Source organism: Accipiter gentilis, chromosome 31 (assembly GCF_929443795.1).
Source record: "Accipiter gentilis chromosome 31, bAccGen1.1, whole genome shotgun sequence".
Classification (NCBI taxonomy): domain Eukaryota; kingdom Metazoa; phylum Chordata; class Aves; order Accipitriformes; family Accipitridae; genus Astur; species Astur gentilis.
This window is the reverse complement of record NC_064910.1, coordinates 17,690,870-17,703,619: the sequence shown is the minus strand read 5'-3', so window position 1 is coordinate 17,703,619 and position 12,750 is coordinate 17,690,870. Positions and strand designations below refer to the sequence as shown.

At 40.0% G+C, this 12,750-nt stretch overlaps 1 protein-coding gene across 7 annotated transcripts in view; it reads left to right on the top strand.

Annotated features, from left to right (window-relative positions):
* The window catches only part of ARHGAP6 (Rho GTPase activating protein 6), a 339,162-nt gene that overhangs the window by 198,812 nt on the left and 127,600 nt on the right, over positions 1–12,750 (top strand). The gene's annotated exons all lie outside the window — the stretch shown is intronic.

The window sequence follows — 12,750 nt, the reverse complement described above, 5'->3', positions numbered from 1 at the left end:
GGTGGAATTATTGAGCATCTGGTGACAGGAAGGGAACAAAGTTATTGGAGGTTGTAACTTCATTAGAAGAACATAAGAAAACCCTTCCTGTGTTGTATTCTTTCTTGAAATAACTGTTATAGTCTTTCATTTACACATATATAATTTAAAGTCTGTAATATACACATTTTCCAAAAGCATTCATTTTTAAAATCGCCTTGGAAACTCATCAGTCTAGTGAATGTAGTTGATACGTTACAATTCTTTTTCTTGATGCTCTCTCACTTTCATCTTGTTGCTTTTCTTTGTAACCTGTTGACAGATTAAAATAAACACTTAGCTAATAACAGGCCTTTTTTTTATTTTTTCATATAAAAGCTTCTAATGGGTCGTGGCTTGGAGACACTTTCTCCTTGTCTGTGCCAAACTCAACAGCAACCAAAAAAAGCCCCTAACAACAAAAAGACCCAAGCATGATTGAGGATTTTGTAAACCACAGTGAGATACAGGAGATAGATGGGAAAATCTGTTAATAACTTAAATTCCATCCTTTTGTCTTACACTATGGTAAATGATGTGAGAAGTGGAAAAAGTCCTTGATTTTTTTTGAAACAGCAAAGAATTGCATGTATTATGGTGGCATTCTTTGAATTTATTTTGCCTCTGATTTTTGTTACAACTTTTCAGCTGAGCTGTGAAGTAGGGCAGCTGACCTAACATGCACCATACTGAGACAGAAGGAAAACACTTAAAGAATATTTTATATCCTTGTACAACAGTTCTGTTCCCATAGAATATAATAAAATATTTAATAAAGTGGAAGAAAGTTGGAAATACAATTCATAACAGGGGGACTTGGCTTTAAAAACTTGAAATATTTGCTGTTTATAATTTGCCTTCCTTGGTTGCCAATACAATTATTTTCAATAATCTCAGTCCTTTCTCGATACATTATGTTGTGAAAAAGCAACTACTGAAAGACAAGCTGATGCAGAAAGTTCAGACTGAACTGGTAATTTTCATTCAGGGACACAGTAAAAAATCACATTTGAATTGTAAATGGTTCCCACATGTATAAATAAAAATTCAGCTTTTGTGTCACATTAATAAAAAAAAACAAAACAGAAGCTCAGCTGAGTAACTGTATTGGGAAATACTTTCAAGATGAATAAATCTCAATCTGTTGCATACCATAAGTGTTCTGTATAGTTTGTTTCATATCGATTCCTTCTTGTTTTGCAAGTGGTTAAGCTTTGCTGTCTTCTACCTGCTCCTGCAGGAGGCATTTTTGGGTCTTCTGCCTTGCTGTCCCATATGTTTTATGAAGATGGTGAATTAGCTCACAGCACTCAGATGCTTGTCCTGCCGATCCCATCTTCAGATCCACCTGGCGTCTCCCCTGAGACCACGGGATGCTGAGAAACACCTTGCCCCCCGCGCAGGCACCCTGAGCTCCCAGCTCTGGCGTAACCAGCCTCCCGCTCGCTCTTCTACACGTGGCAATTTCCACGTTGGCACTCGTGTTCTGAGGAGGGTGAGCAGGCCAAGAGCTAGCGTGGCACAAGCCTCTCCTGGACGATGAGTGTAGTCTTTCAGCACCCTGAAGTAATGTATTTAGGGCACCTGCATCTGCTGCTCGTTAGGGGCTGGTTTGAGCAGTCCCTTGCTCAGCATGCCGGCGGCTGTGAAAGCGATCAGTTGTAACTCCCCTTACGTATTGTGCTTCCCAGCGGGATGCTCTTGCTTCTGTTACAAGCATTGAGGGTTCAAGAGTGAAGCCTCAGGACTGACTGTCATTTTTGCAAACCCGGCCCTTGAAATGTATATTTTCCTAGTTGGTAGCTACGTTGGCTTTTACTGAGGTGAATGAGAACTGTGGGCGGTCAACTCTCCCAACAGAACTGGGCGTTTACTGAAAAAAGGAGCCATTTGGCTCAGGCGTGAGAAACCGTAGAGGTTCAGGTACTGCAGGTGGCTTTCTGACCTCTCGTACTCCTCCAGCTCACCAAGGGTATTTCCTACTCTTTGTTGCTGGATGGACTTTTTTTTACACTTGTCACCATGTAAAGTATATATTTACAGCTCTTAAGTTTGTAAACACGTATTGCTACAGAGTTATACTTTGCTTCTGCTTGTTGTTCCAAGGTGCTTTTACCAAGGACTATTACAATAAATTATAAACTGTTAAATAATTGTTTAGGAATGCTCTGACTTGAGCTTATTATACATGTGAGGGCTAGTTTAATTTTTGTTGGTAAATGGAAACTATTTTCCTCAGCAGTCTGGGACTCTGAACAGCTGAAGGATCTGCAAAGATTCATCAGGGTGAAAGTAGTAAAACCAGTGCTGCTTGGGCTCCTCTCCTCCCTTCAGTGTGGGAAACATGACGTTTTCTAACCAGATAGTGGGAATGTTTTCTTCTGCGGGCCTGAGTCACTTGTGAGGAATGCTAAGATTAATGCAGAAGATTAATTTCCTCACTGCCGCCTTCTCTATAGCGAAAATGGAAGCTTGCTTGCCTATGAATTTTTCTCATGCCTATGAATTTTTCTCTTGTTTCCAGCAAAGCTTCAGGTACTCTGAGCATTTTTACTACAGGTTCAAACTCAATTTTGCTCTGTAAAAATCTGTCCTTGCCTTTTAGTGACAATGAGCACAGAAGTCAATGCATGTCTCTTTCAGACGTAGCTTTTTTAGAGTACAGCAATTAATCTTCCTGTTCGCTCTGATGCATTTTGTGCACTGCTGGAAAATACAGAAAACCTTCTGTTCTCACAGAGCTGCGAACAGGAGTTTTTACTTTATCAGATTTCCCTAGATATAGAATATCATTTTAATTCAATTTTGTCCACTTTCAACATAATATTAATTATATCTAATCTGGAACAGCATCTGTTCTGAAAGGGCTTTTATATTTAGTACTGGATTCTCTAAAAGAGATTATGCTTGCTGTCTTCTTAATTAAGCATTAAGAATTATTGAAATAATTAGTCTTGAGTACTAAAATTAAAATAAAAAAAGAGATAAAGGATACCTTCCCAGGTTGTTCCAGAGTAAGCACCACTGTCTATATACTGAATCTAATCAAAGGCTCATGGCTCACAGTGGGCCAGTTTCTAATGCACTTGGTTTCACTGTGGCACATATTGCACAGATGTTCCCGCTGAATTTGAGCAAAAAAGACTTAAGACTTTGTCTGAAATGAATAAACTAACTGTTGAAGTAATTTCAGCAAAAGCAGTAATACGAAAATGAGTTAATGTTCCCGTGACCAATGCATCTTCATTTATATCTTTATAAGATTTAACACATGTAGTTGAAAGCCATTGTAAGTTGAAGGAGCGCAAATGGCTTTTTCTCTGTAGCTTTTAAATAACAACATACTCCAGGTACTGTCCCTAAAGGAGCAGGGGCAAAGCTCCAGGTACCTTCCTTTGCACTTTGGTCCAGGCATTAGTTTCCAGCACTAACTGTAAGAGCTTTGTTGTCTCTAACCACTGCTGCTGCTTTCGAAGCTGCGGGGGAAATGCCTGGCTTTCCTCCTACCCTCCCTGTGTCCCAGTGCTGCTCCTCAGAGAGGAGGGAGAGAAGGTGGTGCAGAGGTGACAACGCTGGCTCTGGGCCAAGCAGCGTCTTTCTGTCTCTTTTTTTATTAAAAGGAAATCAGTCTGGAGGGACTAGGAGGAAGAAATGGAGGGGTGTCACACGAATGTGTGTGTAACATGGTAAGGTTGTGTGCAGGTACCGCTGCTATGCATCATGTGGCTGTGTGCCTGCTGATGCCTATCGCTTGTCTTCTCTTCGATGCTCATATGGTTGGAGAAGTAATTATTCCAATCAAGACTACAAAAAAAAAAAAAAATTAAAGATAATTTCCGTTTTAGATAGGTTGCTTTCTCAGAAAAGCTTGTTTGTCATGAACACGTGTAAAATCCTACTCCACTGATGTCATTGAAATTTCTGCCATGTTCTTCATTTAGGCTAGCCGTTTACTCAGGGTTCCTGTAGTATTAAGGGGCAGAGATTATCTTACAGCAAATGTCCCATTCTGCTCTTTGATGGCATTCTGGTTCTCCACTGTGGTGAGTAGATCATGGGGGGAGTGGGGAGATAACATTAAAAGTCTTGGATGTTTGTCATTTCATTGAATCAATGAGAAGACCTAATTAGTAATTGAAAAGAGAATTAAAATTTGACAGGCTGCTAAGTTTTGTATAGCACGTTGTCATTCTTTTCCAATAGTACTTTTTTAAAAATAAATTATTCATGACTCTTTTTTTGGCCTTTTTTTCTTTTCTGCCTTCCTGCATCTGATTGCTCTTTTTAATTCTTATTTTCTAATGCCTTGAATTTTTCTTCATCTGTTGTTGACACCCTACTTCATTCTTTCATCTCCTTGTTTACATTTTCTGCTTTTCCTCGATAGGTCTCATACTCTGAATCTTTCCTGCACAATCTCATATTGGGTACTCATTAATTTCCCGTGAATTGTTCTCTTCGGGTATTCAATGCTTGCTTCTACAATTCTTCATGATCCTTCTTTGTTTCTTTCATGTTATACTAGAATCAAGACTGGTCATTATTCCTATCTGCCAAAATAGTTTTCTGAGACCCTTGTACCATTAAGTAGAAACAAAGGTGAGCATGTGTTTTGGTGTGCATAACAAGGCTAGAAATGAATTACAAGTGTGAAAGATAAAATCTTCCTCTTGACTCCAGGAGACCCAGATTTCTTTTGAGTTCTTTATTTAGCTAGCCTTGTTATTTCTGATTATCTGTATTCAGATCATCATTTCTATTTTCCTCACGTTAATGTTGTCAACTTAGGTCTCATTTTCTGATCAATGAAGAAGTCCAGATAACACGGATGAAAACTCCCATTTAGTCTAAATGGGAGGGAAATTGGTCTTAGTGAGACTAATTGAAAATATTTGAAGCACCACACAGATCTTAACAAGCTAACATGTCGTATTAAACTCAGGAGGAAACAGATTGAACCACAAACTGCAAAGGACTTCCTGAGCATCTGAGGCCTTTTTCAAAGACATTTGTTTTATTTATAGTGTATGTTACCTCAGTATGTTTCTAAACAGACAAGGAAGAGGAATTAGAGTCATGAGAGTACAGAAACGTACTTGAAATTTAGCATGAAAAGCTTCATACTGCGTTCCATCCTGTTTCACAACAGTTGCTGTAAAGCATCTGGAGAAGAGAAAGGATTAAGCCCTGGGTCTTGAAGGACGCGCTCATACTTGCGCAGTGAGTAGCAGGGTGCTGTCTGCATCTGAGATTGGTGGTGGACTTCTATTCCTGCCTCTGCAAATGGTTGCTTTCTGACCTTAAACAATTTCCTTGGGGCTGAATTAAAATAGGGAAGGAAGTGTCAAGCTGCAAAGTCGTAACGTGGACTTTGGATATACTTGGCTTTTTCTGGAGGGGAAAACACAGCCTTGAGTACGTGCCTCACCTCATTATGCAATGGAAAGGAAGAAGCAGGTGCCGTAACAGACCTGCCAGTGTGCCAGACAGACAGAGCCCTACAAGACCCAGAAAACTCATGGTCACCGTTCTTCAGTGTGGCCTGGCAGGAGGTCCAAACTCCAGCTTCTTGGAAAAGTTACAAGCCACTAGGTTAGAGAACACCCTAAGACTGGAGAGTAGTCTGGTAGTAGAGTTGGTATGGTTTTGGTTTTGGGTTTTTTTTTTTCGTGGTGGTGGTTTGTTGGGGTTGGTTTGTTGGTTGGTTGGGTTGGGTTGGGTTTTTTTCCCAGAAATATATTCCCACATCTGTGTAGTATTCTAGCCATGACCTTCTTCTATAAAAGAGCCTGCTTCCGTGTTTTTGACTGAAAGCCGTGGTCATCTCTCTGTCCTGTAAGCACGTGGCCTTTTAGATGTCTACCTCTGGGAGACCACCTTCGGAACTTTCCCCCTTTTTGAACCCCTGCTCTGCGGACCTTTGGGTGGTGTGGCGGGGCTGAGGTACGGAGCATTGATTAGACTGAATTTCATTGGTGATGCCAGAAGGGCTGCAGATGCCTGGGCAGTTTCCCTGGCCTAAATTTAAACACCTCTGTACAGTCCCTGTCAGGCATCTAACCCAAACCTCTTGGCTTGGTCTTCCCACATGTAAATTGGAGCAGTCATTGAAAGCTAGATGCTTCCCACAAATGTGGGTTGGTCCCCTCTGCTGCTTTGTGGATTCAGTATGCTGTATATGTTGCTACAAACATAACTTGCAAACAAACCATAGTTGATTTGTTCTTAATAGCCATATCTCAAACGATGTGAGGTATTGTTCCCTCTTGATTTCTAATAGTCAGCATGGAAGAGAGCAGAGATGTTAATCTTTAAAATAAAATCAAGCATAGTCATTCTTTATGTTCTCAAAATCTAGTAAGAAAGAAAGGTTTACCTTCTTCTGATTTTCTCTTTATAGGATCTTGACAAAACTGATATTCCTTAGACTGAACTTTTCTACATTATCAATATGACTTTTCAAGGTCTTGCACTCTTTCAGACACTAAACTACAGTAACATGGCCTTGGGACCATCGACAGCAATCGCGACCACTTTATCACCAGTCTTTCTTGTTATTTACTACGTAAAATCTTTACCCAGAGGATGTGGACTACTTCTACAGGGACTTATTGCAATTTGTGATGTCTCTAACCCTTTCTGTGGAGTGCTGCTTTTGGAAAATGTCAAAAGACTGTTAAAAATACTGTGAAAAAGCCTAGGCACCAAAAATCAGAATGTTTCTGTCTTGCTTTACTATGTACTGACTGAATCTGCAAAATAAATACCTTCAGGAGCCATATGAAAAAAGCTGTGAACCTGAGTTAGGCTCTGTTAAGGCCTTGCGGAAAGGCTTTCCTTCCATCATGCCTTTTTGCCAGAAAAACTTTGATAAACAAGGTGTGAAAGCAGAACAAATGCGTGTGGTCCTGCTCCTGCTAACCTTTGCTGAAAGGCTGATGCGAGCTTCCTTTGGGGCAAGGTTGTCTGCCTGTGCATATACGACAGGGAGAGAAGGTACGGGGTCTATACTGGGGTGCTGTAGCAGCTCCACCCTGCTGGGTAGCTCCCACTTAACTCTTTTCTCACCAGCTAACTTAATTTGATTTACTGACATTCCTAGGTACCCTTTGAATGTGGCATCATAGTCAGTTTGGGATTCAACTTTCTGGTTTTTTGTTTTCTTGAATGACGTACAGGCAGACCCAAGTGTCTCTGAAGTGAATAGTGGTTTGGGGTACCTCAATTTTTGGATGATCAATTCAAGCAACTGATTTTTTTTTTTGAAGGATAGGGGCTCATCAGCAATCGACCTCAAAGAGCTTCACAAAGTGAGTGGTTGTAATCTAATTCTGAGGCAGCATGTTTATACAAAAAGCCATATTCCATGTCATAGCAGGATTATCGTTTGGCTCATTCCTGGAGACTTAGTCACTGTTAAGATTCGGGAGGGGGACACCAGAAACAACACACGCGATCTACCAAAGCAGCAAGCTCCTCTGTTAATGAGGAACTAGAACAGACTGCAGCTTTGAAGTCATACAAATGTTTCCTCTAGAGGTGTAGAAATGTGTAAAGTAGAGCAGATCCCCATTTTTGACCAGGACTCTTATATTTATACATCTACCCGGAAGGAATTTTGACTGGTTTGCTCTTACGTTTGCAAAACATAAGTAGGATGTACTTAAGCATTTTTTATTATTTATGGTGGTAGTTATAATTTCTGGGTTGGATATTCTTTAACATTCGGTGAGGAGCTAAATTTACATCCTTGGCCTGTTGTCACACATTGCTACATATTAAAACTATTTGTCAGATGAGTGTTGATTTGAACAGAACAAGTCCCTTGCTCAGAGTAGCCCTGCTCATGCCAAAGCTGTGCCTTAGCTTCAGGAAACCCAATGTAATTAAATGCCAATAGAAATTGTTCACTCGGCAATAGCTCAAGCACTTTATTGCAATGAGGCCTTGATTTCTTTCATGCCAATGTAATGTTAGAGCAACACTTGATTTATCCTGAATTTACAGGACTGTGACAGATCATAATCTAGTTCTTGGGCATTAGAATACTTCCCTGAAAAATAAGAGGAGTGTAGTTCACTTTTTATAATTCTACTGTTGTTTTTATGGCTAATAGAATGTTCTCCATATGTAATTCTGAGTATAGTCCTGTGGGAGCTGGATAGTTAATATTAGGCAAAATTAGAAACAGTAGAAAGGCAAAAAGCTTGAGTCCACTTTATGAAGAACATAGGGCAGTACTGCATACATAACATGAATGGGAAAATTCCCTGCTTTGTAGATTCAGTAGGATGTATATATTTCCAAATGTGACTTTGATTTTTTTGTTTGAAAACAATTTTCTCATTTTCAAGCAACATTTCAGAGGTAGTAGGATTTTTTCTTACTATTTTCCTCTTTTTCTTCAACCCCCCTCACACCCAACATTTAGCTATAGTCTTGAATCTAAACAGTACTCTTTGGATTTTTGTACTTGGATTTAGTGTTATTGAATAAAAACTAACAATATTCCTGGTGAGAAGCAAACAGAAGATGCAGTATCTCAAGCTGCAGCGTAATTTGGTTACTGAAGATTCTGATGTGCATCTGCTTGGTTAAGCAATAAGAATATTTATTCTAATGCATAAACCAGGTGGTAAGTGAAGCAAATGTCTTGTGTACAAAAATCTTTACACTGTTACGTACTCATTTCAGAATAAAGGAATTTGCACATTACTCAGCTGTTTGTTCTTCCAGAAGATTCAGGAGCACTTCTCTTACAGTTCAGTGCTAGCTACAATAAATTTATATTCATCAGTTTCATTGTGCAAAATTGTACAGATATGGCAGTTAAAATAGTATGATAGTGCTGAGCAATTAGCTTCTCATTTGCTTAACTGAGGATGGGATTCAAGCTTCATGTTCTGAGTGCCTTTCAATCTGGTGTATATATGATTAATGTTGGTGAGTCATTTCTGATGGGAATTTTAGCTTTTTCTCACATGACAAGATAGGGAGACTTTTTGCTCCTCCCACCACCAGTTTAAAAGCACTGCAAAAGCCAGAAAGGAGGAGGTAATTTTTCAGATTTTCAGAGTTGCACCCTATTAAAGGAAGTGAGGCGATAGCCAGCCCATTGGCATTTGCTGCACAGGTGTCTGCAAACCAACGAGGACAGCTGAGATTGGAATAAAAGTGTAAGTAGATTGTTACTCTCTTGAGAAACCATCTATTCTCACTCTTTATTTAAATTCAGAATTTAGCTGGGAAGACTAGTCCAGAAGAAGGGGAAGGAGGATTTGGAAAGGAAATAATTCTGAAGCTGCGGGAAGGTAAATCATGAAGTGAATCCTGTAGGGGTTTGTCATAGGAACTAGCAGAGCTCTGGAGACCTGGTTATCCTTGCCAGAATTAAGCTGGGGAAAATATAATGCTTTATCTACACAGGTTAGCTCAAAAGCTTGCTGTAGCTGAATGTGAAATAATGTAGGCATGTCACATAATGTAGGCACGTCTATGGAACTTTCCCTGTGATTTTAGAAAATGTTTTTTCTCTGTTTATGTATGTGTGTCTCTGCATAAGGAGTATAATATGTAGTTTGATTATGAGATTCAGTTTCCACAAAATGCAGTGAATGGGGCAAAATGGCTTCAGTGTTGAGGAAGTTTAAAGGGCTCCAGTTCACCTGTACCTAGAGGCCAGATACTTGGAAATGCTTAGGCATATAAGTGTATGAATAGTCCTCAGGAGCATTTTGCAGTGTTTAAACAGACTGCTGAGTTAATGACTACTGATGGCAATAGGGCTCAGGCAACTGACTTGCTTCTCTTTTAGAAAGCCCTGCTAGACCTCCATGTGTAACTTCAGACTTCTAAGTAATATTAAAATATGGTCTGATACTTAGATGTATATGCTTCACCTAAAGTTCGAAGTCTACCCCACATCATTTGTGACATTGAGTATAGACCTCCTGCGCCTTGTGGTTTTAGCTTATGTGTCCGTATCGTCTGTTTTGTTAAACTGCAGCTGTAAGATAGGACGGGGCAGGATCACTCGAGGCTAACCTCTGCTACTGTAGGCAAGTGTATCATATAATTCTTGTCTTTATGGTAGTGATACTCACTGTAGAGAACATCACTGACTATTTGGTGACCTCTGTGAATTTAGTCTTGTATCTTCTGTCTAATACCTTTTGGGCTAGTATGTATTTCAAAACTGACTCAGCAGAAAGCATATGGCTACAATGAATATAAACACCAATTTTCACGACATTAGTTATGGTGCTGCTGGTTTGGGTTTACGTTATTGTTGGGTTTATATGTCTAATTCATACTGTTCATGTCATGGAGAAAAAATGACATTCAATTTGTATTACTAGCAGGTTGGAAAAAAAATTTAATTCTTGGGGGAAAAAAAAAGTATTGTCTAAACCACACAGTGCCAACACTTTAGAAGGTGACTTCCATAAAAAGAAAGAAGACTTGAGAATGGTTCTGTAATTTATTGTATCAGAGATTGACTCCTTCCCTTCTTCTGTCCTCTGTTCCTCACAGCTCTTGGAGGCCTGTTTGCTTTTCAGAAGTATAATGACATGTTCTGTGTGGCTGAAAAAGCTTATTTCTGCCCTAGGCTGAGAGCAGGAAGAGGATGCATGCTCTGGTAGTGTGCTGCTAATGTGCTGAGCTGAACACCGAGGGAGAAAACAGGTCTTTACGAAGATACAAAACGAAAAGATTTTATAACCTCTTCACTAGTTCTAATGTTTGTTTTCAGTATTCTCTGTAGTCCTTTTTTGTTTTCTGAAGAAATCTATAGCTTCTTCACAAATTGCTTTACGCTGTTGGTTTTCATAATTCATTTTTGATTGAAAATCTCCTGCTACAGACAGATGATGTTCAGGTCAAGCTCCTGGCTGCTATTAAATGCACATTAAATACTAAGCATGCATGCTGGGTGGGTATTTGCACTTATTCATCAAGCAAGGATAAACTGTTAGCAACCATGCAAAGAATTGCTAAATATTCTGTAAGGCTGCCGTCTCTGAGTTCAGACAGTACGTAGAGCGTGGCTCTGAACAGATTTTTAAAAAGGCAAGACCAGAGAAAAAGTTAGGAGCGGGTAAAGAAAAGCAGAGCTTTGTACGTGTGGGCGAGGAGGAGAGTGTTTCTCCTGTACTCTGGCTTATCTCTTCCCTTCTCCATATGGCCTTTTCCCCATTTCCCATGCGTCTCCGTCACACAAGGTTGGAAGCGACCCTCCTGTTGCTCTCCGTCGCGCTCTGGGGAATAGCATGTGGATCAGGAGGGGTCAGTTAGCGATGACGCTTGCTGGGGATCAGCCAGCACAGGGCCACCTCTGGACTAGGTTTGCACCATGGGCTGCTGTCTTTGCATTCACAACCGCTGCCACGCGGGCTGCTGAAGGACATCCTAAAGGTGCGCCCTGATGGCATCTTAAGATCCCCACAGTGCATTCTTGCAGGCATTCTAACTGAATGGCACATGGAAAAATACACCTTTTTGATCATCAGCTCTAACTGTAACACCTACAAACTGCTGTGACAGCCACTTTCTAAATACCCGGAGTAGAACATAATGTTTTTGTTATTCTTCTGAAAAGGGATCGGAAAAATGACTTGGTACGTTGCTTTCTCTGAATTCCCATTTTCTGTACAGCAGTCTGAGCCTGTGCACAGACACCTTTGTTTTCATGGTGTACCTTTTCAAATCTACATATCCTCTGAATACACAAAGGAAATTTATCTTTCTGCCTTTTTTTCACATCATCCTATATATTATATAAGGAATGTTGAGAAAGCAATTATACAAGGAAGATTGAATAGCAGATCTTGTTTTGCAGCCACTCGCAAAGCTTAGAGTCAGGTCTGTTTTCTTCCCGGCTATTATTTCCCGTGTGATGCTGAACGGCATGAAGAGCCTTTCTAGCATTCACCATTTTTGTCAACTCTGATTTGTTGAATGGGCAGCTCCTCTAACAGTGGTTCCAAGTATTTTGTGATTTTGTGCCTGATGGTGTGATGTAGCTCTAATGGTGATCCCAGTGGGAACAGATGAGGAGAAGAGTCTGTAAATTCCCATTAAGCTGTAGTCACATCTGTCAGGTTTCTGAAGGCCAGCTGTTGCTCTTGCTGGTCTAGTGAAGATAGGAATGCCTTTAGCTGGTGGCTTGTAGGAGGCTCCCTTAGGGGCTCAGAAGTATCTGGTGAATCAAAGAAGGGCAGCCACAGCTGCGGGAAAATGTGGGCTCTCTTAAGATACCTGTAGGAAACTCAATACAGATCAAGGCAACCAGATAAGTAAAATGGTAATACCTTATTTTTTATTTTTTGAAATGTCACTTTTCTATGCTGTCCATCGAGCTCCATTTACTAAGCTTCAAAAAAGGATTATGCTGCATAGTAAACGGTCAGTGTACAACACTTAAAAATAACCAAGTGATGCCATCTGCTGTCTTAACATCTTATTAAATATTACATTCGATGACTGAATTGTTATCCTAAGAAGAAATGGGAAGAGTCTACACTGAGTATAATGTCAGAGCTGTGACATGCTATATGATCCGTATCAAAGTTATGCAATCTAAGTATTGACTGTGATTAAATACAGTAGACTATAGAACATCAAAAGGAAGCGTGATGCTAGTGTTCAATCCAAAATAACTCCTCAGTGAAGCTACTTTGCAAATAACTAGAGATTTTTTTCAGGTCGCTTTGTTTTTTATATTTCTGAGAG